The sequence below is a fragment of the Lissotriton vulgaris genome, chromosome 5, assembly GCF_964263255.1.
Source record: "Lissotriton vulgaris chromosome 5, aLisVul1.2, whole genome shotgun sequence".
In the NCBI taxonomy this organism is placed as follows: Eukaryota; Metazoa; Chordata; class Amphibia; order Caudata; family Salamandridae; genus Lissotriton; species Lissotriton vulgaris.
Genome location: NC_141693.1, coordinates 1448826405 through 1448854243, shown reverse-complemented (window position 1 = coordinate 1448854243; position 27839 = coordinate 1448826405). Strand labels below are relative to the sequence as shown.

Below are 27839 nucleotides of genomic sequence, written 5' to 3'. Positions count from 1 at the left end.
ACCTCCACGCCAATGTAATCGGGAGTCAGAAGGCAGGATACGTAAAAAGTGAGGGCAGTTTGTATACTCCAATTCACAGTGATTCGTAAATAGAGTAGTCCAAAGGGTAGGGGAGGGTAGGGTAGGGTAGGAAATTTAAAGGATCTACCAAGTGGTTGATGAGGCCTAACTAAATGCACAAGTTATTTACCTTCGGTAACAATATACCTGTAAGAAACATTAGTAGTGATAGATTCCTTACCTTAGAATTACCCCCATGCGTCAGACTGGATCCAGAAAGTTTTCGTCAGCAGTACCCCTGTGCGTCGGTAGGCGTCGTCGTGCGGATCCTCGGGTGTCGCTGGCATCGTTGTCACAGAGATGACGTCGCTAGAGCTACTTAGAAGCGCCAATGCGTTCTGACATCAGTTCTGTTCATGACTTTCCACACTAGCAATGCAAAGCTGTGCAAGAAAATGACCACTGGTGCCATGAAACTAGGGCCCTGAAAGGGATGACCTTAACCATAGAAATCTTTTCGCAGAATGGGGAGGATGGGTGGGGGGGTAAGGAATCTATCACTACTAATGTTTCTTACAGATATATTGTTACCAAGGGTAAGTAACTTGTGCATCTGGAAGAAACACGCAGTGATAGATTCCTTACCTGAGAATAGATACCCCAGCAATACCAACTCCGGTGGTGGGTCTGCGAACGAAGATCACACTAGGAAGTCCTGGGGAACAGAACGGCCAAAGAAGCCGTCTCTCCGGACTTGGTTGTCCAGGCAGTAATGTTTGGTAAACGTGTGCAGCGAGGCCCACGTAGCTGCCTGACAGATGTCATGTAAGGGAAGTCCCCATCTCAAAGCAGTAGTGGCTGCCGTCGCCCTGGTGGAATGGGCGCTTAGTCCCACTGGAGGCTCCTTTTTAGCCAAAGAATAACAGGCCATAATGCACAGAACGACCCACCGAGAGATGGTCCGCTAGTGCACGGCCCGACCTTTCTTGGCTCCCACGTAGCCAACAAAGAGCAGCTCATCCGGACGGAACTGTTGTGTGCGGTTGGGGTAGAATGAGGGCGCACGTTTTGGGTCCAAACGGTGGAGCCTCTCTTCCTCTTTTGAGGGATGCGGTGGCGGAAAGAAGGTAGGAAAAGTGATGATCTGCCCGAGGTGAAAGGACGTGACAACCTTTGGCAGAAAAGAAGGACGAGTCCTTAGAACAACTTTGTCCGGGTGGACAGAGAGAAAAGGAGGTTTAGAAGAAAGGGCATGGAGCTCACTCACTCTTCCAGCAGAGGTTATAGCCACCAGGAAAGTTGTCTTTAAACTAAGAGATGAAGAGGCCAGTTGTACAGAGCTCAAAGCGAGCACACATCAGATATGTCAGAACCAGGTTCAAGTCCCACTGAGGCATTATGAAAGGAACAGGAGGGAAAAAATAAGTAATGCCTTTTAAGGATCTATTTACAACAGGGGACTTGAAAAGGGAAGGCTGATCTGGAAGCCGTAAAAAAGGCTGAAATGGCCAAGAGATATCCCATGATAGTGCCCAGAGCAGAGCCATGATGGGCCAAAGAAAGGAGAAATAGAAGGACCTCTGAAAGAGGGGCAGAAAGGGGATCCACAGCCTTTGCTCTGTACCATGCCACAAATGTATTCCACCTGCAGGCGTATACCGTTTTAGTGGAGAGACGCATGGCTGCCAAGATTACATCACAAACTTTGGGAGGCAGGTCAAAAGACGTCAACTGCCGCCGCTCAATCTCCACGCAAGGAGGTGGAGGCTGTGCAGGTTCGGGTGGAGGACCATCCCCTGCTGCTGCGACAGTAGATCCTCCCGAAGAGGCAGTTGGATCGGAGTATCAATAGCCATGCTGAGTAGCTCGGGATACCATTCTCTTCGAACAGAGTCCGGAGCCACTAGAATGACATGGGCACTGTCGCGCTTGATCTTCTTCAGCACTCTGGGTAGAAGTGGTTTAGGTGGAAAGGAGTATAGTAGACCGCAACTCCACTTGCGACGAAAAGCGTAGTCTAGCGAGTGCCGCCTTGGAAATTCCAAAGTGCAGAACTGATGACATTGTACGTTCTCTTCGGTGGCGAATAGATCTAACCAAGGCTCTCCCCACTTCTGAAAAAGAACTTGCGCCACGTCCGACTTCAGACGCCGTTCGTGATCCATCATGCACCTGCGGCTGAGTTCGTCCGCCCTGGCGTTCAGAGAACCTGCCAGGTGTTGAACCACCAGGGAAATGCCCTGATGTTCCAGACATGTTCAGAGGCGCAAAGCCCCTAACAGAGGGTCCACGACCCCACCCGCCCTGTTTGTTGCAGTACCACATGGCGGTGGTGGTGTCTGTGAACACCTGCACTACTCTTCCCATGAAAGAGGGAAGGAAACCCTTCAGTGCAAGTCTGATCGGCCGAAGTTCCAGAAGGTTGATATTGAGCCGGGACTCCACTGGAGACCAGAGTCCTCTGATCTCTGCCTCTCCCAAGTGGCCGCCCCATCCCAGAAAGGACACGTCCGCAACACATGTGTGTTCCGGTTGGGGAAAGGAGAGGGATCTGCCATTGACCCAATTGCGATTTGTGAGCCACCTCTGCAATTGTCGTACAGTGCCCTCCGAGATCTGGACGTGATCGGACTGGTTGCCCTGATGCTGTGCCTACTGGAACTTCAGGTCCTACTGCAGAGCCTGCATATGCCATCGGGCATGATCCACCAGCAGGATGCAGGAGGCCATCAGGCCGAGTAGCCAGAGGGTCATCCTGACCGAAACCCGGGAAAGAGGCTGAAAGATCGGAATCATAGCCTGAATATCCCAGAGTCGCTGCTCGGGAGGATAAACCTGAAACTGCGCCGAGTCCAGAACCGCTCCGATAAAGGAGCTTCTGAGAGGGAATCAGGTGCGGCTTCGGCACATTGATGGAAAACCCCAGCAAATGCAGGAGGTCGGCCGTAGTCTGGAGGTGGGAGACGACTGCCTGGGGCGAACCCGCCTTCAACAACCAGTCGTCGAGATAGGGGAAGACTGGAACCTGCCTTCAACAACCAGTCGTCGAGATAGGGGAAGACTGGAACCTCTGATCTGCGCAGATGAGCTGCGATCACCGCCATCACTTTTGTGAACACCCGAGGGGCGCTGGAAAAGTCGAAGGGGAGCACGGTAAACTAAAAGTGCTCGTGGGCTACCATGAACCACAGGTAACGCCGGTGGGCCGGCAGAACGGGGATGTGGAAATATGTGTCCCGCAAGTCCAACGCTACCATCCAGGGTCAAGGGCAGACAAGACCTGAGCTAGCGTCAACATCTTGAACTTCTCCTTCCGGAGGAAGCGGTTGACGTTCCTGGGGTCCAAGATAGGACTTAGGCCCTTGTCCTTCTTGGGTATCAGAAAGTAGTGGGAATAACAACCACAACCTACTTCTGACCCAGGAACGTGGTCAATGGCTGCCTTGGCCTAGAGGGCTGTTACTTCCTGCTGAAGAAGTGCAAGATGGTCCCCCCGACATGCGGTGGCACGGCTGGAGGGATAGTCTCGATGGGGAGGGAGTAGCTCCTTCGAACAATTTGCAGCACCCACTTGTCCGATGTGATGCTGCACCAGTGGGGGAGATGATGGCGAATATTACCGCCCACAGGATTTTGATGGGCCTGAAAGGTCGGACTAGGAAGACTTGGCAGTGGATGCTGTGGGGGTGGAGGTTGACTGACCTGCACGCTGGCCCCCATAACCTCCTCGGCGGTTCCCACGTCCACAGGCGCGCGGAGAATGTTGCTGCGCTGGCCTGTGGCTCTGGAACGAACGTGCGCACCCCTTCCATAGCCACGGAAGGAGCGAAAAGTAGAAGGCGGAGGAGGGCGAGTGGCCGACAGGCCCAAAGAATAGGCCGTAGCCCGGGAGTCCTTAAGGCGCTCCAACGCACTGTTTTATTGCCAAAGAGGTGAATGCCATCAAAGGGCATGTCCATCAGAGTGTTCTGGACATCCCCTGAGAAGCCAGTTGCCCTCAGCGTCACTGTTGTGGAAATCGCCCTGCCCAGCAAGTCGGTGGTATCAAGCCCACAACGAATGGTGAACTTAGCTGCGTCTCCCCCAGCTGCTATCGCTTGTGAGAGTACTGTCCGTGCCTCCTCCGGACAGTTGGGCATCACCTGAGCAACCATATCCCACACAGAGTGGGAATAACAGCCCAATAGGCATGCACTGTTCACCGACCGCAGCCCTAAGCTGGTAGATGAAAACAGCTTCTTGCCAAGCTGCTCCAGCTTCTTGGATTCCCTATCCGGAGGTGCGGAATAGAAACGCTCTGGGAAGCAGAGGCTTGGACAACCAAGCTCTCGGGAGTGGGGTGTTGGGAGAGAAAGAGAGGGTCGCCCGGAGCCGGGCAATGGCGTTGTGCCACATTCCTGTCCACAGGACCCCCTTGTGTTGGGCCTGGACCAAGTGCCCAAAAGAACATCCGAAAGTGCGTCATTAAGTGGCAGCAAAGGGTCCAAAGAGGTTGCTGCCGGCTGAAGCACTTCTGTCAGGAGGTTAATCGGACGGCCACTGCAGGGAGTTCGAGGTGGAGGGCCTTGGCCGCCATACGCAAAACACCACTGCGTAACTGGCTCCCTCCTCCGTAGCCACGGTAGGAGAAGACAGCATGCAAGGTCAGGTGAGGTGTCATGACCACTGGCATTCGCCAAATCCTCTGCCCAGGCAGGATCATACTCACACTGTTGTGTGAGAGGGTCCTCAGACACCTCTCAGTCCTACCCTTCCTCTGAAGTCTGTGAAACAAGCTGAAAATTAGGAGGACAGGCTTAGGTGTAAAAAGGCCCCATTGGCGTCGAAATCTGCATCGAGCTACGCCGATCCGGCTCCATGTTCGGTTCGGGGCTGAAACTGGGGCTGACATCGGCGGTGGCACCGGACGACGTCTGAGATGGTGCTGGAGGAGGGGTCGACACTGGTGGAGGTGTTGTGAGGTGAACCGGTGTCACCCGGGATCCGAGCCCGGATCCAGACGGGTCCTGCGGTGCCATGGCCGAAGCCATCGATGGAAGGGCAGGACCCCCAGTCGGGCCCGTAGGTGCACCAGCGGGGCCAGAAGGCCAAAATAGTCGGGCCGTGGCAGCAAGAAACTTTTGCACCTGAACAGACGAGCAGACGGATCCAGATAGGTTGGGTAGGCCGGCGTCATCGTCACAGGCTCTGCCGGAGCCACGAAGGTCGCACCACCCGCAACGGGCAAGAGGAAGTTGAAGAGTGACGACGCTTCTTCTTGGAATGCTTCGACTTACCTGACCCCAAGAGCGAAGACTTTGATCCAGCGAAACGCTGGTGACGGCTAAGCAACCGGTCCCTCAACCTCCCACAGGACCTGGAGCGGCGCGGAGCCAACTGCCGGACTTCCAGCAACTTTCTGGACCGCTCCCGCAATGTCTTGGGCACTATGGCCCGGCACTCGGGCATGACTTGTAGTCTTGGTCGCGCCCCAGGCAGTAGAGACGCATGCGTGTGGGTCCGTCTCCGAAATCATGCGGTGACAGTCCCCACAGTTGTTAAAGCCAGGCATCCCTACGACACCAGGAGTCGATCAACTCAAAAAAATTGAGAAAAAGGCGTGGAAAAAACTCCTATTACAAAAAAAGAACCTAGACTTTATAGGCACTTGTAAATTTATCTTTGTTTGGGGTATACCATTTGTTGCATTATCTTTGCAAACCTTACTCCCCTTCCACTAATTAATGGGGTAGTTGGTATATCCTAGGATTGTGCCTCCTGTGAACAATCGCCTGGTTCCCAATAAATAAAAATCAGTTGTGGGACAACACATAACACACACACTTTAGTGTCAAATTGTGATGTGCAAAAACGAAAAAAAGTTTGTGAGAGCAAGATGGCACCTCACGGGCGCACCACTAACGGGAACCTGGCAGGTACTCACCAGGATAGCCTTGTTCTCATCATTGGCACCATCGAGCTCGAAAAAGAAAAGTGTCCAGAAACTCAAAGAGAAGAGTTTTGTGAAAAGATGCAGTGAAAACAGACAAAGAGGTGACCAATAAAGTGTCAAACAACATGTAAAAACACACACACCAACACAGATATGCAATTTTATTCTGTCTCTTGTGTTGGGTATGGGGTTAAAAAAGAGAGAAAGTAGTCGTGGTTATCAACTATCCAACCAATACTACTTTACTTGCCGACATGTTTCATTGCCAATCCAATTTTTGGCAATTTCTTCAGGGCGTCATGTATATTAAAGCCACTGCATATGGACAGATAAGTCTTCACAACTGAAAAAACATAAACCACACTCTTGTAATGAACCTGCTATCATGGGGCGTGCCCAACTCAAATCATTTGCATATAGCTTAATGATAATTACCCTCATGCGGCCAAAGGTGGTCGTACCAGCCGAGGAGGTGTAGATCTCAGAGTGAAACCGCAAAAAAGTCGGTTATTCTTAGTTCCCCTTCTATTTTCTGTAAAGGATGCAACACACACTCTGTACCACATATGTTGTTTTATTATCATTTTACAAAATCACACATTTGCATCGTCCTCACTCGTTTTCTAACCAAGTGTAGAGCATTTAATGTGGATATAACTTTGCATGTCTTCATAACCCTTTTAGTTAAAAAGTGAGAGCACGAACTGTTATGTCTACATGTCCCACGTATACTTCGTCCTCACTCGTTTTACATCCAAGTGTAGAGGGTTTTTAGTGTGGATTTAAGTTATTTCAACGTTACCCCAGTGCTCACAAGGCGAAACTGCCCTTGCATTTCTTTTCATATCGTCCCGCTAGCAACTCGGCAAACCTCTTCGTGCAACCAACATAACTCCGGACGGACCCGTTTCTGACTAAATGCACTCATTCCGACTTCCAAAACACGGTGAAAAACCCAGAGCCCCGACTCCTTACCAGAATGGTGGAAGGTACCAGGCGGTGTCTCAGCCCCTGCCTGGTTCAGCATAAACTGATGTATATATGTTTACTGAGCAAGTTATCGCGTTAAGACGCGGCCGCCATTTTGGAATGGGCAATCATCCCTTTCCCTCAATGTGAATGCCCCATCGAGACTCTCGCGAGATCTCGGCTCGCAATCTTTTATTCCAAAACTAACCAAACTTAAAGCATCCTAAAGATACATTTATTAAATTTATCGTACTATCCAATGTTGTTATTAATTGAAGCCCATTTTTTCTCGAAATTGGGTGAAGATCGTTTAGAAACTAGGTCCGCGAGTATTTTATTTAGAGGGCATCAAGTTATTCAAGTTATTTCTCAATCAAATTACTCAGTAGGCACAAACCGATTCTGAGTGTACAGGAATCTATCTGCTATCCTATATTGGGTTCCCAGTATGTCTAAGGGATTCGTGTGACGCATGATGTAGTACAAATTGTTTATTTATAAAAATACTCAGAGGGCACAAGCCATTTTTGAGTATAAAGAGTCCCTCCTACTATCATGTTTCCAAAATGAGATACGTGTGAGGTGTTCTAACCCTGGACCTCCATTCATATTTGAAAAAGGATTTAAAGGCAGTATCTTGTGATCACATAGTTGATATGGAATTCTAAGAGGGGACTCATGCATATACCAGCCGCACAATCTACTTTGATCTCATGTAACGTCTACAATTCTATCTGAAATTTAGGTGAAGACAAATGCCAAAGAACCATCATCATAACTGATTCAATGTATTTTGTTCCACTCCAGTAAATCATTCAACCCGAATTTGTCAGACTTTTCTTGAAAAATCCATTTAGCTTCCCTCCTGGTTAGCAATCGCTCCACTGTATGTGTGTCTCCGGTTACTTTCTCCAACACCAACCACTTGAAAGAATGCTTGTTACTGTGGTAGTGTTGCACTAGTTTCGTTGTCAGTTTTCCAGATTTTATTGTACTTAGGTGCTCCTGAATGCGTGTTTTTATTTTTCGCGTTGTGAGCCCTATATAGTGTAGTCCACATTCACAGTCCAGTCTGTATACTACATTTGTGGTGTTGCAGTTACTGAACTGTCAACTCCCATTCTTTGCCTGACTTCAAAATGACGCTGGTCACTTTAGAAGTGAGGTGGCACACAGAACAAGTACCGCAGGGATGGTGGCCTGTGAGACGTGTTTTGTTGTTATCTTTAGGTGTTTGCGTGCGGGTATGCACCAATTTATCTTTCAGATTGCTGGAGCGTTTAAAAGCGAACCTTGGGGGTGGCATTTTGAAATCTTTATTAGACAGGATCGCCCAATGTTTCCGTATCGACTGCCTAATTTTCGAGGCCAAAGGATCAAAGGTCAAAACCACCGGAAGGCATTCCTTTCTTTCTTTTTTGTTGACTTCCAAAAGAGCACTTCTAGGGGTGTTTAGCGCTCTTTTCCTTGCATGTTTGATCGTTTTTGCTGGATACTGTCTTTGTAAGAGTTTTTCCCCCAGCACCTGTGATTGCTCATTAAAGGTCTCTGTGGTAGAACAGTTTCTGCGATATCGGATAAACTGGCCTACAGGGAGATTATCCCTGAGGGCCCGTGGGTGGTATGACTGATAGGACAACAATGAGTTCCTATCCATGGGTTTTTGATGTACTCTGGTATTCAGAATGTTATCACTGGCTGTAATGTCTAGATCCAAATATACAGCAGAGTCCCTGCTGTAGGACCATGTAAACCGCAGGCTTTGGTCCTGACAATTAAGCCAGTTAAGAAAGTTCAACAGTTTGGTCTCATCTCCAGTCCAGATACAGAGCACATCGTCTATATATCTCCTCCGGAGACGCACATGGTCTCTGAAGGGATTGCTGGCAGGGTAGACAATGTGCTCTTCAAACTGGCCTACATAAATGCAGGCCAGACTTGGGGCCATCGTTGCCCCCATAGAAGTTCCCATGGTTTGTAATAACAACTTGTCCTTATAGCAAAAGAAATTGCGTGTTAGAGCTATTTCGATGCATTGCAAAATGAACGTTTGTGGAGCATCATAGAACCATTCTTGTTCCCCCAGGGCCCTAGCTGCTGCCACCAGCGTAGTGTCCTGAGGGATACAAGAGTACAGGGACTCGATGTCGATTGTTACGAATATTTCATGGGTTGGGTCAAAAGTCATCTCACTGATCACATTCAGAATGTCCATAGTGTCCTTTACAAATGATTTTTGGGTAATCACCGATTCCCGCAGGAAGTAGTCTGCGAATTGGGAAAGGGGTTCGAGGATAGATTGTATCCCTGATACAATGGGCCTGCCCCGCAGAGGCCGGGCAGGCTTATGTATTTTCGGTATGATGTAGAATGCAGGCATCCTGGGATTTGTATTAACCAGGAATTCTGCTTCTTTACTAGAGATCCAATTTCTCTCCTTTGCTTCTGCCACCATCTTTTTAATGAGTTTAAGCAAATCAGGAGTAGGGTCCTTTGTTAAAGGCTGGTAATTGGCTCGTACATTGAGTAGTCGTAACACTTCTAATTCATAGTCACGGGTGTTAAGCACAACTACCGCTCTCCCTTTATCTGCACTTTTTATCGTTATGTCCATGTTATTTTGCAAGGTCTTAACTGCTTCCCAGTCAGATCTGGACATGTTCTTATATTCAGTGTTTCTCTCTTTAGATTCAAGATCCTCAATATCCTGCAAGACTTTGGACTCGAAGACCACAATCTCGGGGCCCACAGATGCACTTGAGGGGGTAAACGTGGATGGTTTTCTTAAGTTTGTATTAAAACCTCCTTGCGTCTCCTGGGGCTGATTGGCAAAGAATTTTTTACGCTTAATTTTCCGAACTGTCTCGAAAAACTCTACCCTACATCTAAATGGATCATGTGTAGGTGTGGGAACGAACCCTAGCCCTTTATTTAGGACTCGTTCTTCGCTGTCTGACAGATTGTGATCTGACAGATTTACCACGATGTTATTTACTGGGGTTGCCTGCCTCTGCTCCGGGTTTGTCTTGGGGAGTAGGTCTGCCATTGGGGTGGTCGATTGCCTCGTCCTTTTCCTCTTCCTGGTTGACCCGTTCCCCTGTTGGCCGCTTGTCCCTGTTCTAAAAAAGAACGCAGTAAGGTTCCCAATTTAGCGTTACTTTGTGGTTGCTGATTGAACCTAACTCGATTCCCTTGAGGCCTGTCTTGCTCGTCCTCACTGGATGTATTGTCGAAGGACCAGTTGGCCGGAGTACGTTTCTGTTGCTGGTGTTGTCTACCTCCTCAGCCTCTTCGTTGTCCTGCCTGATTAGGTTGTTCAGGTTCTGTCTGAAAGTGTGAATCAGTTACATATGGGAAAGCCCATTCATGAGAATATCTCTGTAAATTTCTTTGGAAACCTTTGATTTTGTGATTTATCATATCAGTTTTGTATTCAGTGAGATCTTCTTACATTTTCATTAGATGGTCTTTGGCGTTTGTAAGAGTTATCACGCTTGATGCTCTCTTCGAGCTCAAGGATCTCCTTTAAGAGTTCTTCACTCAATCTCTGGGCCGTACTAATTATGAGAATTAGCCAGTCCCTGGAAGTCGGAATGAGTGCATTTAGTCAGAAACGGGTCAGTCCGGAGTTATGTTGGTTTCACAAAGAGGTTTGCCGAGTTGCTAGCGGGACGATATGAAAAGAAATGCAAGGGCAGTTTCGCCTTGTGAGCACTGGGGTAACGGTGAAATAACTTAAATCCACACTAAAAACCCTCTACACTTGGATGTAAAACGAGTGAGGACGATGTATACGTGGGACATGTAGACATAACAGTTTGTGCTCTCACTATTTAACTAAAAGGGTTATGAAGACATGCAAAGTTATATCCACATTAAATGCTCTACACTTGGTTAGAAAACGAGTGAGGACGATGCAAATGTGTGATTTTGTAAAATGATAACAAAACAACGTATCTGGTACAGAGTGTGTGTTGCATCCTTCACAGAAAATAGAAGGGGAACAAAGAATAACCGACTTTTTTGCGGTTTCACTCTGAGATCTACACCTCCTCGGCTGGTACGACCACCTTTGGCCGCATGAGGGTAATTATCATTAAGCTATATGCGAATGATTTGAGTTGGGCACGCGCCATGATAGCAGGTTCATTACAAGAGTGTGTTTTATGTTTTTTCAGTTGTGAAGACTTATCTGTCCATATGCAGTGGCTTTAATATACATGACGCCCTGAGGAAATTGCCAAAAATTGGATTGGCAATGAAACATGTCGGCAAGTAAAGTAGTATTGGTTGGATAGTTGATAACCACGACTACTTTCTCTCTTTTTTAACCCCATACCCAACACAAGAGACAGAATAAAATTGCATATCTGTGTTGGTGTGTGTGTTTTTACATGTTGTTTGACACTTTATTGGTCACCTCTTTGTCTGTTTTCACTGCATCTTTTCACAAAACTCTTCTCTGAGTTTCTGGACACTTTTCTTTTTCGAGCTCGATGGTGCCAATGATGAGAACAGGGCTATCCTGGTGAGTACCTGCCAGGTTCCCGTTGGCGGTGCGCCTGTGAGGTGCCATCTTGCTCTCACACACTTTTTTCGTTTTTGCACATCACAATTTGACACTAAAGTGTGTGTGTTATGTGTTGTTCCACAACTGATTTTTATTTATTGGGAAACTGGCGATTGTTCAAAGGAGGCACAATCCTAGGATATACCAACTACCCCATTAATTAGTGGAAGGGGAGTAAGGTTTGCAAAGATAATGCAGCAAATGGTATACCCCAAACAAAGATAAATTTACAAGTGCCTATAAAGTCTAGGTTCTTTTTTTGTACTAGTTGCATTTTGAGTGGAGGGCGACCTATGACTAGCTTTACCCTCTAAGCTCCTGTTCGGTTTGAATACTGTGGAAAAAACTCCGTCAAAAAGTTTGCTGGCACGGAAAAAGTAAGAACTGACGTGAGCGCATGCACGTGTCTAAGTAGCTCTAGCGCCATCATCTCGGCGACAAAGACGCACGTGGAACCGCACAACAATGCCTACCGACGCGCAGGGTACTACTGATAAATACTTTCCGGATCCAGTCTGACACCTGGGGGTAATTCTAAGGTAAGGAATTTATCACTAAGTGTTTCTTTCAGATAAAACAGACAACCCCTTACAATGGCCAAGAGGTCTTCAAATGATGGACATGACGCACCTTTTCCTGCTAGTCAGGAAACTTTTGGTCCCTGGGACATCAACCTAGTTCCAGCAAGAATGATGGCCAAACCTATACAGCTCTTCTCTTGAAAGTTTCATACTGGTGACCACGCATTTTGGATTGATATCTATGACCCAGGATCGATAAATGATGTCCATCTGAAAGAACGTGGTTCTGAGGATTCATCCCACCTTTGCTTTGATGCTGACAGAATTTAATTTCAACAAGGAGACTTTTCTCTCTATTTTCTTTCTGCACTGTTTGGTCAGCTGAAGAGACAATACATAGTTAAAACATTTTACCTAGATATAGAAAAGGTAATGCAGTCTTACGGATGCCATTTTCATAACATTTGAATGGAATGACAAGCAGCTGCTCAGGCAACTGTTACGAGGTAGACCAATTCTTGTACCTTCTATTGTTACACTCTGCATGTAGATGATACTTCTTCCAGTGGCCGAGCTCACTACACAACAGCAAATACTGCTAAGTGTGATTCTGTCAGAGAAAAAAAAGCAGAGGGCAGCCCCCAAGAGTTTTGCAGGCACTACACTGTGAAGGCTTGTTCCCACAGCAAAGGAGTTTGGCCATGGAGTTCTTCAAAATTTGTTTTTCTAGACCTTAGGTGCACAACGTTGCCTTCTCTTAACCTACTTTTTTTATTTAAAATGTTGAAGAATATACACAGAACATGCACAAATGTGGCCTCTGAGACACGGGCTAGAAAACACATCCAGAACAGAATATGGTTACGAGAGGAATTGGTGAAGATATTTATTTGCATATGGGTAGGGAGCATGTCTATATATAAAACACATGGTACTGAGCATGCCATGCTCAATTAACAGTTCTTCAAGCCATTCGATGACTAATTGTTCAGTAGCAAGTTAATGACGAGTGCCAAATCCTTATCTACATCAACTGAACTGCACACATTTTATAACTGGTGTTCTCCTTTCAGACTTCATGACGGAGATACCGATTTAAAAATATCCACTTACACATTTTTTAATTTTAGCAGGGAAAAATTAATGATCATATACTGACATCAGGCTAAGCCAGGACCAGACTGATTCATACACTCAATAGAAAAAAAGCTCCATTTACCTCAATGGTTACTTCAAAACCACAGTGGTTGCCGTTTCAACCACCAGTGTCCACTGAAGAACTGGCCTACTGATAAACACGTCTGCACTAAACTGTGACTCAAGAAAACAGTTTTCAGCTTTTCATAGCAGAGACTCAGACTTTTGTAGACAATATCTATGGGGAATTATGGTCTTTGATAGGGGCCTTTTCCTTGCTTGAAAGACAAATAGAGAAGGGAAGTAGATGCAATTGTTCAAAGTGGATGAAAATTCTTCCAAGAGAAATTAGCTACCGTCTGTGAGGTACTGACTCGTCAAAAGACGAGAACAGTAAGACCTTGTACACAACAGCCAACTTTTATAAATAAAAAGCCCTTAATAGACTAACTTTTTAATAGCTAAGCTACTATCAACATACTTACCGACATTAACTTTCTTTCAATCTGGGAATTTCTTTTGCTTTTTAGAAACAGTTCCTTAATATGAATAAATGTGTATGTGTAAGGGCCACATATTTTCACGCTAATACTTACCTTTCTTTGTTATAACCATTTTATGTCTGTTGAAAAAAAGAACACATTATTAATAAAAAAATGTTTTAATATAACTGACATTTAAAAAAAAAAATCGTATATGGCCTTCAGCCTTACATTTTGTTACCATCCATAAATGATTTTAATTGAAGGAAATAATATGAAAAAAGACTCATGGAAAATCACACTATATATTCCTACAAGCTGAAGAGATTGGTTACTTAACCCCTTCGCTGCTAGGTCTTTTCCCCCCCTGTGCTAAGCCTTGTTTTGGCTATTTGGGATATTTCGCACTTAAGCCCCTGTAACTTTTTGACCACATAAGGTATCCATGCCAAATTTGTGTCCTTTTTTTTCTAATATCTTGGGGATTCTAAAGGTACACAGGGTTTATGGAGGGAACCCAGAAAATAGCCAAAATACAGCAAAATGTTGTTTTTGGGGGGAAAAACGCTACAGATGAAAGCATCTGTTTTTTTCCCTGCAAATTGTATCAAAAAAGGGGTTGTGGTGCTGAAATCACCATCTTCCCAGCTTTCAGGTACAAGCAGACTTTTGTCAGAAAACCAAAATATTTTACACAGTTTTGGCATTGTTCTAGGACATAGCCCATTTTTGCTATTTTTTGTGCTTTCAACCTCTTTCCAGGTAATGGTAGAAATGGGTATGAAAGCAATAATGGACCCAGGAAAGCTATACATTTTCGAAAGTAGTCAAAATTCTGCATGATTTTTGAACCATAGCTCTAACGGGACCTAGGGAAACCTAGCAAACCTATACATGTTTGAAAACTAGACACCCAGGGGAATCCAGGATGGGGTGACTTCACTGGCTCTCACCAGGTTCAGTTACCCAGAATCTCTTGCAAACCTAAAAAATTGTCCCAAAAAACACATATTCCTCACATTTCTGTGGTGGAAAATTCTGGAATTTGCGTGGATCCACAAAATTCCACCCACCCGGCGTTCCCCAAAGTCTTCAGAGAAAAATGGTACCTCACTTGTGTGGGTAGGCTTAGTGCCCACGGCAGGAAAAGGCGCAAATTGTAACGTGGGCACACCAAATATTCACAGTGAAAAATGACCCTTTTTTTGCAAAGTGCCTAGCTGTAGTTTTTGAAGGATAGCTCTACTGGCACCTAGGGAAACCTAGCAAACCTATACATGTTTGAAAACTAGACACCCAGAGGAATCCAGGATGGGGTGACTGGACTGGCTCTCACCATCTTCTGTTACCCAGAATTCCTTGCAAACCTAAACAATTGTCCAAAAAAACACATTTTCCTCACATTTCTGTGGTTTAAAGTTCTGGAATCTGCGTGAATCCACAGCCCGCGTTCCCCAAAGTCTTCAGAGAAAAATGGTACCTGACTTTTGTGGGTAGGCCTAGTGCCGGGACAGGAAACGGCCCAAAACGCAACATGGACACACCACATTTTCACAGTGAAAAATAATCCTTTTTTACAAAGTGCCTAGCTGTAGTTTTTAGGTCTTGACTTCGCAGCGCGCACGCGCTGCAAGGCAAAAATAGCTTTTCCCGTCGCTTTGGCTTTTCAGCCAAGCACGTGCACGTGTTCCATTGCCTTCAATGGCAATGCGTGCGTGTCAGGAGATTCACTCGCGGGAGCGCGCACCACCATCTGGCAGCAATTATCGCTGCGCGAGTGAATCACGACGGCCCACCCCCTCCACCCCACCCCGCGAAGCGCGCATTTGTGCTTGTCTTTCCAGCAGGGTTCAGATCATGTTGATTTAAGATTGGGACTACTGTGTTAACCGTGCCCCTCCATTTACAGGAAGTTAGTAGTAACCCAGATGATTGCTCAAGTCTTTGGTGATCATACCGTAGACCGTGTCCAATTATAGGTACTTAAAAGTGCTTTTCCTTCTCTCCCCACCCATTAGGTGGAGTGTCCAATGTCGTAAGACAGTTCTCTGGGGCAATAGAGAACTGTGGGATTGCCTGAAAGGCAAACTTGTCATGATATCAGCGACACCGCTGTACAACGGATTGCACGGCTGGACCACTGCCGACAGGATTCGGATGTGTAGCATCAACAAAGACAGGTAGGCAGATGGCATTCCAGCTATGAATTCATACTGTTTCAGATCACAACGTGAATTCAAAAATTACACTGGTCCGAAATGAGACTGGAAGCGGGTCACGCAGTATAAAGGGAAAATGCTGCAAGCATCAGACCACAGAATTTCTGCGGCACTTGGCCCCAAATTTCGTGCCGTGCTACACCACACTATTTGGGTTTACCTGGAGTCCTGCATTAGCAATTAATAGGATGTCTGGTTCTGTTATCAGAAACGTGTAAATGCTCGGGCAACCCGTGTAGCTGTTTATAGAACAGTGGCAGAAAGAAACTGAAGTACCAACTCTTCCAGTTAAAAAAATGCCACCCTAATGTTGAGCCAATCATAACAGACTAAATGTGTAAAATGAACCATTTGTCTTCTTGCCATTGGAAGTAGACTTACCCAGGTTTAACATAACACCATATATTTTTTTTAGATTTATTTTCTTAGGGCTATGCAATACTTGCCTGATACTAAAACCTCTACATTACTCAGGGAAAACCTTCATTTTAGATTGACAATGCATTGGAACAATTTATAGCCCCCCTTTAGGTATTTGGCCCAGTTTAACATTTGCACCGTGATTAGAGCAGCATGATAAAGTGGCTTTGGCAGTTGAGCTGGAAATACTTCTACTCGCAGTCGTCCTTTTGGAAACATTGAATATTTGATCAAGCAAAGTGTATTGTGTGGCCTTTTGTGTGCACTTGAGCTGAACATTGTTCCATGGGCCCACTCCCGTACTTAACACTGTGTCTTCATGACGTTTAACTCAAAGAAAAACACGTCATTAAGTGTGAGCAGCTGTAAGCCTCACAGCCAATGCCAGTACTTTCCAATATTGCATTGAAGACCACTGCGTCAGAATCTTCATTACTTTAGATTCAACACTTTGCTAGAACCTACCAAGATTACAATGGAAACTGAGCTCTGGACACTGATTGGGGCAGTCCACCATGGCAGTGCTGGGACCTGCCATAATCGCAGTGAAGCAGAGGTGCAACCCAAGAACAGTGCAACGCACCAGGAGCTGTGCTTGGACCTGCCAGTATTGTAATAGAGCCAAGGATCAGGTTCCTGTCCACATTGAAGTCTTGCCGGAGTTATGGCCCACGAACAGTGCTCGGCTCTAGGAGAAGTGATGCAACTGCCAGTATTGAAATAGAGAATTAAATATAGCCAGGATCAATATTGTGCCAAGGAGCACGGCTGCATTGGCTAAAATTGCAGTGAAATTAGAAGTAACTGGAGTTGTCAGTATTTTACTGGGAGGCAGTAGCAGGGCCCATGATTCAAGCCATACCCTGTAAGGGGCGTATCAAAAACAGCACAAGGACCTACCAGCTAAACATTAGGTTTTGCCAAGGCCCAGAATTATGGCTAGTGATTGCCACTATTGCATTGGAGACAGTGCTAAGCTCAAGGGTCGATACCATAATCGGCCAGCATTGCAGTTAATAGAGTGATAAAGGTCAGGATTAATACCTTCCCCTACCAGCTGGATTCTTTTCTGGGAGTTCCCATTATTGATATTTAAATCCTAGATTCTTAGCCTTTCGCTCCCGTGGTGTTTAGTCTCCCCTATGCCTGAGATGTTTTTGAATGGCTCTTCATTGTTCAAACACATCTACATATTTGGTGTCTTTGTGCACCCATACACACCATCTTTTTCCCCCCTGCACATTCAGATATATGTATTGGTGCAAACTCAACCAGCACAATATCTCCTTGCAGCCTTAAGATATAATGACGAAATGTGTAACTATTTTCATTGTTAAACCTATTTGCCCATTATTTCATTGCATTTTTAAAAGGGAAAACACATTCTGGAATGTTAACCGAGGAAATGTTGCCCTGACGGTCTTAAGTCTGGGAACACCCAATATGTGTCGGTTTTCCTCGAAAATGTATCCTGCACAATCAATTATATAATATTGGCATGAATCGCAACACTGTACCAGATTTATTATTTATGGTGCACTTTTTATATAATGAGATAGAAAACTTGGACCTATATGGAAAGTTTTAAAACGATAGACTTCTATTTCTGTAGAGCCCATGGAATCTATTGGGGCAAGCCAGTCCGCGCTTGCCCTGACTGGCTGGCTGGCCAGTGGAGCACTCAGAACATGGTGTCAAGGCTTGACCCAAACTTTGTTCCTCTGGGTCTCGTGAGCATGGGGGTATGGGCATGTATGGATTTTCTTAGGGTTGAGGGCAGTGGCAGGCAGTAAGCTGGGTGCAGTGCATTTTGGGTATATGGAAAGCAGCTCCAATCCTGAAATGCTCTTTTAGGGTACATGTGTTTTGATCACATATATCACCCCTGGACTGCATGTGAACATACCACAAACATACATTTTAAGCATCTATACATCCTAAGGTGTCTATTACTGGGTGCCTGACCTCTCGCACCCTGAATACTAGCCTTGGAGATAGCAGTGAACTTTGTCAGATTTTTTAAATTTATTTCTAAAACACATAAACTTAACCCTGCCAAGATATGATTACAAACTTTATTCCTCCGGGTCTCCGGAGCATAGGGGTACTAGAGATGCATGTTTTTTCTAAACAAACAAAGGTGTCAGTGGTCAAACCCAAGTGCTAGGACCTCACAAATCCAGGATAAATGTAAACAAAAACAAGTAGTGTGTGCTCAAATGGACAAAAATACACCATGTCACCAAAATAGTGTTACATAAATATCAGAAAGAAACTTTCAGATATTCATAATATCATAAACATTTCCAGAGCGCCACAATATTTAAGTATAAGGTCCGTCAATTCAACAGGTCCAAAAGTATTGTCCAATGCACAACAATGAAATTCAAATGGCTAAGGGTTCAAAGTATGAGAAACTCCAGATAAGTTTGAAATGTCCCAAAAACTTTTATTGTTTCTTTTGGTATTCAGTTTCAGTGAAATCCAAGAATAGAACAGCCGACACGTGTTTTGTTGTGTTGACGACTTTTTCAAGGATGTAAATTTAAAAAGCATATATTTTGGTAGGACCATTAATACACATTACTGTGTTCCTACTGCTGCATAAGAGATATGCATCATCCTTGTTTTGATTGGTGTGTGGTGAGGATGTCTATAGTGGAGTTCATTGAATCTGACCCTCCCTCCATGCATTACCTGCCTGTGTAGCCTTGGAGGGTAGAAGTTTTATTGGAACATGCTTTTCTTTTCTACCCGTTCTCCTCTTCAGGTTTCATTTGGCTCAATGCACCAAGTATGGCTCCATTTTTATGAAGTTTCCGGGCGTATTGCAGGTTCACTCCATCATTGTAGCCCTGTTATGCTTTGGGATGCTGGATTTAGAAGTGCTTTTGTAATGTAGATGTTCAGCATCCCAGGTACACGACATCCTGTGATCTTTTGTGCAGTGTTGGTAAAGTGCCATTTGTTACCTGTTTCAGGCATTGCCATGCTTTAATTTGAAATATGCCTTGTTTCTATGTTCACTTATACCATCTTTTAGTTTTTTTAGGTTGAGCCTGGGCAGCGCATGTGCTGCTCTGCGAGGCATTGTGTGTTCAGGTATAGACTTGAAGCTCTGCCCATCTTTTCAATTGGCTCCTATTACTATCCTTTCTAAATGGTTGCTTTTGATTCACAAATAGACTTAGTAGTCATCTTTAGTACCTCCTTCTATGCATTTGTAACCTCCCATGAGGACCGTACTTTTTACTTGTGTTATTACATGGTTTGTTTTATCTACAGTCTGTGATCACTGTTTTCTTTAATGTCTTTATTCTAGCTGCTGTTGCAGGCATGACAGTCTCTCCCTAACCCAGCCTGTTTTCCAGCAGCATGTCGCCGATCATGGACGCTGCGACTTATCTTTGGAAGATGCTGCTGCCACACACCTTTCTTTACTTTTGCACAGTGCAGATCTTCTGCAAGCGCTATGCGCCCCATGCCGCGCTTTCACTTTATTGGTGGCTGTGCACCTTTCAGGTGTGGCTCGTCAAAAGAAAGAGGCGTGGCCGCCACTAACGTGAAAGCACGGCATTGGGCGCTTTTAGAATTAAGCCTATGCAATGCAATAGGTCTCGCATTTGCGAGAGTTTGAGCTGTTGGCATTGAAAATCGCAATGCCTTTTATTTATCTGTTTTTAAAAACCAACACATAAATTAAAGGCATTGTCATTTACAATGCCAATAGCTCAAACTCTTGCCAATGCGAGACCTATTGCATTGCAAATGCTTGTTTAACCCTGGCTCTGCCAGCACCTAGGGAAACCTAGCAAACCTATACATGTTTGAAAACTAGACACCCAGGGGAATCCAGGATGGGGTGACTGGACTGGCTCTCCCCAGTTTCTGTTACCCAGAATCCCTTGCAAACCTAAAAAATTGTTTAAAAAACAACACATTTTCCTCCCATTTCTGTGGTGGAAAGGTCTGGAATCTGCGTAGATCCACAAAATTCAACCCACCACGCGTTCCCGAAAGTCGTCAGAGAAAAATGGTACGTCATTTGTGTGGGCTGGCACATTGATTTCATCCTAAAATATGTGGAAAATGTTTTTTTTCCAGCTAAATTTGAGGTTTGCTGGGCATTCTGCGTAGGAAAACGTTTGGGGACCCACGCAAGTCATACCTCGCTGGACTTCCCCGGGTGTCTAGTTTTCAGGAATGTGTGGGTTTGGTAGTTTTCCAAGATGGCCAGCGAGCCAGGGGCCAAAAACCCAGGTGACCCCTCTTGCAAAACCAAGTTGTTTTGTGATATGTCATTTTGATATCTCCTCAATACGTTATGGGCCCTTGCCTGTCACGGGTACTTGAGCCACCCACACGAGTGAGGTATAATTTTTATCGGGAGACCTGGGGGAACACTGGGTGGTAGAAAATTTGTGGATCCACATAGATTCTAGAACTTTCCTACCCAGAAATTTGAGAAAAAAAGTGATTTTGTTCCAGTTAAATTTGAGGTTTGCAGGTCATTCTGGGTAGGAAAACGTTTGGGGATCCAAGCAAGCCATACCTCTCTGGATTCCCCCGAGTGTCTAGTTTTCAGAAATCTGTGGGTTGGGCAGTTTTCCAAGATGGCCACCGAGCCCAAGGCCAAAACCCCAGGTGACCCTTCGAGCAAAAAAACAAGGTTGTTTTGTGATAGGTAATTTTGATGTCTCTTCAATACGTTTTGGGCCTTTGCCTGTCACGGTACTTGACCCACCCACGCGAGTGAGGTATCATTTGTATTGGGAGACCTGGGTGAACGCTGGATGGTGGGAAATTTGTGGATCCACATAGATTACGGAACTTTCCCACCCATAAAGTTGAGAAAAAAGTGAATATTTCAGCGAAATTTGACGTTTGCAAGGGATTCTGGGTAGGAAAAGGTTGGGGGACCCATGCAAGCACTACCTCCCTGGACTCCCCTGGGTCTCTAGTTTTCAGAAATGTGTGGGTTTGGTAGGTTTGTCTAGGTGGCCGCCTAGCCTGGGGCTAAAAACTCATGGGACCCTTCTTGCAAACCCAGGTTGTTTTGTGATAGGTCATTTTAATGTCACCTCAATCGGTTTTGGGTCCTTGCCTGTCGCGGGTACTTGACCCCACCCATGCGAGTGAGGTACTATTTTCAATAGGAGACCTGGGGGAATGCTGTGTAGAAGGAAATGTGTGGATACACGCAGATTCCAAAACTTTCCCACACCGAAATTGGAGAAAAAAGTGATTTATTCATCTAAATTTGATGTTTGCAGGGGAGTCTCTGTAGGGAAATGTTAGGGGACCCACACAAGTCATAACTTGCTGGACTCCCCCAGGTGTCTAGTTTTCAAAAATGGGTGGGTTTGGTAGGTTTCCCTAGATGGCCGTCGAGCCCAGGGCCAAAAACTCATGAGACCTCCCCTTGCAAAATTACGTTGTTTTGTGAAAGGTAATTTTTATGTTGCCTCAATACGTTTTGGGTCCTTGCCTGTCGCGGGTACCTGACCCATCGACACACGTGAGGTACCATTTCTCTCTGAAGACTTTGGGGAATGCGGGCTTGGTAGAATTTTTTGGATCCACAGATTCCAGAACTTTCCACCACAGAAACGTGAGGAAAATGTGTGTGTTTTTTTTTTTTTTTTTTACAAATTTGAGTTTTGCAAGAGATTCTGGGTAACAGAACCTTGTGAGAGCCAGACAAGTCACCCTATCCTAGATTCTCCTGAGTGTCTAGTTTAAAAAAATGTATAGGTTTGCTACGATTCTTTAGGTGCCAGCAGAGCTAGGGTTCAAAATCTACAGCTCGGCACTTTGCAAAAAAGAAAAAGGGTCAGTTTTCACTGTGAAAATGTGTTGTGTCCACATTGCGTTTTGGGCCGTTTCCTGTCGCAGGCACTAGGCCTACCCACACAAGTGAGGTACAATTTTTCTCAGGAGACTTTGGGGAATGCGGGTTGGGTGGAATGTTGTGGCTCTACGTAGATTCCAGAACTTTCCACCGCAGACATGTGAGGAAAATGTGTTTTTTTGGACAAATTTTGATGTTTGCAAGGGATTCTGGGTAACAGAACCTGGTGAGAGCCAGATAAGACACCCCATCCTGGATTCCCCTGGGTGTCTAGTTTTCAAAAATGTATAGGTTTGCTATGTTTCCCTAGGTGCCGGTAGAGCTAGGGTTCAAAATCTACAGCTAGGCACTTTGCAAAGAAAGGGTAATTTTTCACTGTACAATGTGGTGTGAAAGACTGGCATTTTTTGAGGCATGGTTGCAATTGCATAGGGGGGAACAAAGGCCCTTGACCAAGTGGCCGCTCCCCCTCCCTGGTGGTTAGTGGGTGGATCCCTGCTTGGGGATCGCCCTCCTGGGGTGATCCCCAAGCAGGGATCCACTAGGGGAGAGTACCATTGGAAAGGGGAGATTATTCCCTTTCCAAATATACCTCTCCCATGTTTTCGGTGCTTGGGTGCTGAGATAGCCCCACAAGCACCAAAACTGTCAAACTGAAGCTAAGTTTCAGTTAAGTTTTCATTGTAATGATGACAGGGCGCCATGCGTGCGATAGTCATTACAATGAAAACATCTAGTATGCTTTGGGAGGTTGGGGCAGCTCTTTCCCCACCTCCGAATGCAAAAGAAAATAAGGGAAATCCCTTAGCTGTTTCCAGCAGAGGGATTTTTTTATTATGTGCTCATGATGGAGCCATATGTGCACAATGGCACTTATGCTCATGACGGAGCCATTCCGTCATGAGCATAGTAGGGGTTAACTGAATTACATTGTAGAATTTGAATGCATCATACCTCACAAATTGTATATTTCTCATTGCACGTTCCTTTAGGATATTTGAATGTGTGCATTTATTTGTATCTAAACTTTAACTATGAAGTCCTGGAATATTTCCTATTGCTTTCTCACTACCACATATTTCTTTTTTACTTTCAATATCAAAAGGGCATTGGAAATCTTTTTAATCTTTGTTTTTTGATCAAATTTGTTTTTCCGGATTGTTAGACCTGTCAGTCTTAGGGTGGTCCCCTCCCAAACGCTTTGCCTCTTCTCCATTTTGCTAAACTTATTTATGTTGGCCTTAGGACTGTGCACTTTACCACTGCTAAAAAATGCTAAAGTGCTTGTCCTCTCTCCTTAAAACATGGTGAAATTGGCTTATACCCCATTGACTTATTTAATTTACTTTTAAGGCCCTAGCGGCTCTACTTGTGCCCAGGGACTGCAAATTAAATACTACTAGTAGGCCCGCAGCACTGTTTGTGACACTCAAATTTGTAACACTGTAAAACATTCCCAGTCCTGCCAATTCAGCCTCAATGCAGTTTTAAACCACCATATCAAATTGGCATTCAAACGTCCTTGCCAAGCCTTGAACTCCCCCTTAATGACATATATGCCCACCCCTAGGGTAGGCCCTAGGTAGCCCAGAGGGCAGGGTGCTTTGTAATTAAAAGACTGGACATGTACTCTTGAGATTTGCATGTCGTTGTAGTGAAAAACTCCAATGTTTGTTTTTCACTACTATAAGGCCTCCCTTTGTATCACATTGGGGATTCCTTATTACATTTAATATGCTGTGATTTCCAATTGGGACCTGGTGGCTATGTCATTTTTAGTGTATATGAACTATATTGATAAACCTCGTCTGAGCCCATCCGTGCCTTGACCGTGCCTAGCTCCAGGAACCTTGGCTCTTCCACCCCAGTGCTGGATCATGGACGCTTCAACAACAACTGCTGCCGCAGATCTCCATGCACCACCAGAGCACCGTTCTCCTGCCAGCCATACTGCTTCACCTGCAACACCCACCGAATCGACCAGCAACGTCAGAGACACCGCAAACATGACTGCGTCCACCATGCCAACAGAGACTGCCGCAGTACAACTCCAGTGCATCATACTCTACCCACGATCGCTTGGCAAACACACCAAGGAGCTCAGGGACACAATCTCATTCCTCTACCCATCTTCTTCACAGAGACCGGACTGAACCTCGCTGGTCATCACCATCGCCACCTCCGATTCTAAAAGAGAAGACACCGGGACTAAACCAACAAACACAGAGGTGGAACTGCCATCATCCACAAATACACCATCCGCTGCATGACCTCATCTGACTTGACTCAGACAATGGAGCACCCTAACGTCCAACTCCACACAGATGGAAAGAGCACCATCAGAGGCACCCTCGCCTTCAGACCACCAGCACCACGCCCTTCTTCTGCAACCCCATCGCTGACCTCATCGCCCCTTTTGCCATCGACTCAGAGCACTACATCTTCCTAGAGGTTCTTAACTTCCACCTCAACGACCCCAGTGACACCAAGACAACGACCTCTTGGAAAGCATGTGCAACATCGGCCAGTTTACTAAGAACTTGGGTCAAGCGACTTGCCAACAGTTTGGCCAAGATTTTGGGCTCTGCATTCAACAGGAAAATAGGTCTGTACGATGAGCACTTATCCCTGGGCTTACCTTCCTTGTAAGCACAGGGATAAGTGCTCTTAGTGTGACTTAGGTAGCTACCCCCTGGTCATGGAGAAGCATTCCCTTCTCCTTGCTCTCCTCAAACATTACCCATAGATGTGAGGCGATGGAATCAGGCTTTAACTTGTACGGTTCAATTGGCAGGTCATTTGGGCCTAGCGCCTTACCGGACTGGATGTTACTTATCGCCTTCGCAACCTGGTCATTTGTGAGAGCACTATCTAAGGACTTCCGTTCATCAGATGACAGAGCAGGAAATCATATGTCCACAAGCAGTGCCCCAGAGTCCTCCTTCGACAAGATAGAGCTTGTGTGGTATACTTGGTAGTAATGTTCGGCAAACTCATTAACAATTGTGCTGACATAATCCCCTGCCCCATACCAACCAAAGCCAAAGGACGAGCCTGATGGTTCAAATGCAACTGCAGGAAACTAGAAAGGAAGTGGCGCACCAGCAAAAAGACAGGAGTCCCCATCACCTTCAAGACAGCACTAAACCAGCACCACCGCCTCCTCCTGAAAGAAACAAAGAAGAATGCACTAGCAGACATCATTGAAACCAGCACAAGCCACAGCAAGGTGCTCTTTGCCATCGTGAAGGAGTTCTCCAACATCGCAGCTGCCGGGAATTAAATCTCTCCCTCCCAAGAACTGTGGGACAACCTACCAAACTTTTTCGACAACAAGATATAAATCATCTACGAACATTTTTAACCCCAACCCTCCCCCATCGACATCATCAGAGTGCTCATACCCACGGACACAAACACTGAACACCCGCTCACCCACTGGGACCCTCTCACGACTCAAGCCACAATCTCCATCACAAACTCTGTGCACTCAGGAGCACCCACAGATCCCTGTCCCCCCACATCTTAAACTTCAGGAGCAAGACAATTGGTGATGATCTCAAGAAAGTCCTGAACGCCTCCCTCACCTTGGCCTCCTTCCCTGAGGACTGGAAACGTTCTGAAGTGATGCCCCTCCTAAAGAAACATTCCACCGACCCCGAAGAACTACTGGCCCATCTCCCTACTCCAATTTCCATCAAAGGCTCACAAAGAAGGCAATCAACCAGCAACTCCCCGAAAACCTGGAACACAACAACCTCCTGGGCACCTCTCAATATGGATTCCGAGCCAACCACAGCACCAAGACATCCCTGATCACAGCCACTGATGACTTCAGGGCCCTCCTGGAGCATGGCGAAACAGCAGCCCTCATTTTCCTGGACCTGTCAGCAGCCTTCGACACCGTCTCCCATCATATCTTGATCAACGGACTCCACCCATCAGAATCCTGGGAGATGCCCACAAATGGATCGCCTCCTATTTCACCAGAAGAACCCAGAGAATCTCTCTCTCACCTTTCACCCTGAAACCCAAGAAGATCTGCGGCGTCACCCAAGGAGCATTCCTCAGCCCCACCCTCTTCAACACGTGCATGACCCCCTCAAAACCCCTGCCCCTCCCCCCCGGCCAACAGCGTCAGTTCGTACAGATTTATTTTTTCAATAAATCTTTTTATTAAACAGAGAAAAATGACATTTCTGAATACAAAAGGAGGAATAGCTCAGGATTCTGTTACATGGACATCATTTTTCGATGAACTACAGCGGTATTACAGGTAAAGTAGGGACTCAAGGTGTTCGAGGTTCTTCAGAGGTAAGGACTGCCATTTGTCCCAAATTGCGGACCACTTTTTGGGACACCCCCGTGAAACATAATATGTCTTTTTTTTAAGCATGCACCAATCCGTGTCTGCCATCCAGGAAGCCAATGTGGATAACACTCCAGAGCCCCACAGCTGGGCGATGTTTCTCTTAGCCACCAACAGCCCCAATGTGACCCAAATCTTCCCTTTGCTGTTTAAACCAGTAGGTTCCCAGACATTCAATAGACATCGTTTGGCTTCAGGTCTGAGTCTTACTTTGAGCACTTCATTCATACACTCATGTATCCCCTTCCAGTAAGTCTGAATACCTGCACAATCCCATATTATATGCATGAATGTACCTTCCTGCCCACATTGCCTCCTGCACAATCCATCAGTTACTCACCCCATGCGAACGAGTCTGGACCCTGACACATAGACTCTATTTAAGATCTTCAGCTGAACCAGGCGGAGACTGGAGGAAATCATGACTTCTCTTCGGGATGCTACTGCCTCCTGCCACTCTTTGTCGTTGAGTTCTAATCCATCTCTCTCCCACTGCCCGCTTATCAAAACGAGAGGATAGGAAGTGTTATTTATTAATTTCTTGTAGGTGAGGGAGATCGCTTTTGTGGGCATGTACCCATCTAGCAAGCGGTCTTCCAGCGGCGATGATTCTGGGGGAGATTCCCCCTTGGGCAATTAGACATTAGGGCATGTCGCACCTGTAAATACCGGAAATATTCTTTGTCAGCTAATCCGTATTCTGTTTTTCAGGGTGGCAAATGACACCATTGCCCCCTTCTGCCACAGATCTCCCATCTTTGAGATCCCTATCAGATCCCATATGTCAAACCCTTTCGATGCCCGCAGGGTTCCTAACTGCTCAGGGTCCCACAAAGGAGCGGCCCAAGTGAGCTTCTGGCCCCACCCCCGACTTCTGTTCGCTGCCTTCCAGACTTGCACTGAGTGCCTGGTTGGCCCGGTGAGTAGAAACTTTTTAGTTTTGGAATATATGGCCCTGTTGAAATTGCCTCCTGGGAGCAGCCATTTGTCCATCCTATACCCTGGATCATCCCAGCACCAATATGTACTGTCATTGATTGCAGCCAGATGAGAAGCCCAGTAATATTTTTTGATGTCTGGGAGAGTTATCCCACCATCATACCATGACAGTACTAGCTTTTGTAAGGCTATACGTGGCCTGCCCTCCCAGAGTACCAGAGTAGCTCTCTTTGAAGGCCTTCAATTTCTTTAAAATATTGTGCTGGGATTAGATCAGGGTGGTTCTGCAGGGCATATAGGAAACGGGGCAAAGCCATCATTTTGAAAAGTGTTGCTCTTCCAAACAGAGAAAGGGAGTGCCCTCCAATGCGCCACATCTCGCCTCAATCTCTCGAGGGGGTGGAAGCAAATTACGGTCGTATTGCGTCTT

At 45.9% G+C, this 27839-nt stretch overlaps 1 long non-coding RNA gene across 1 annotated transcript in view; it reads right to left on the bottom strand.

Moving 5' to 3' along the window:
* The window catches only part of LOC147712723 (uncharacterized), a 689664-nt gene that overhangs the window by 175196 nt on the left and 486629 nt on the right, over nt 1–27839 (bottom strand). The window lies entirely within an intron of this gene.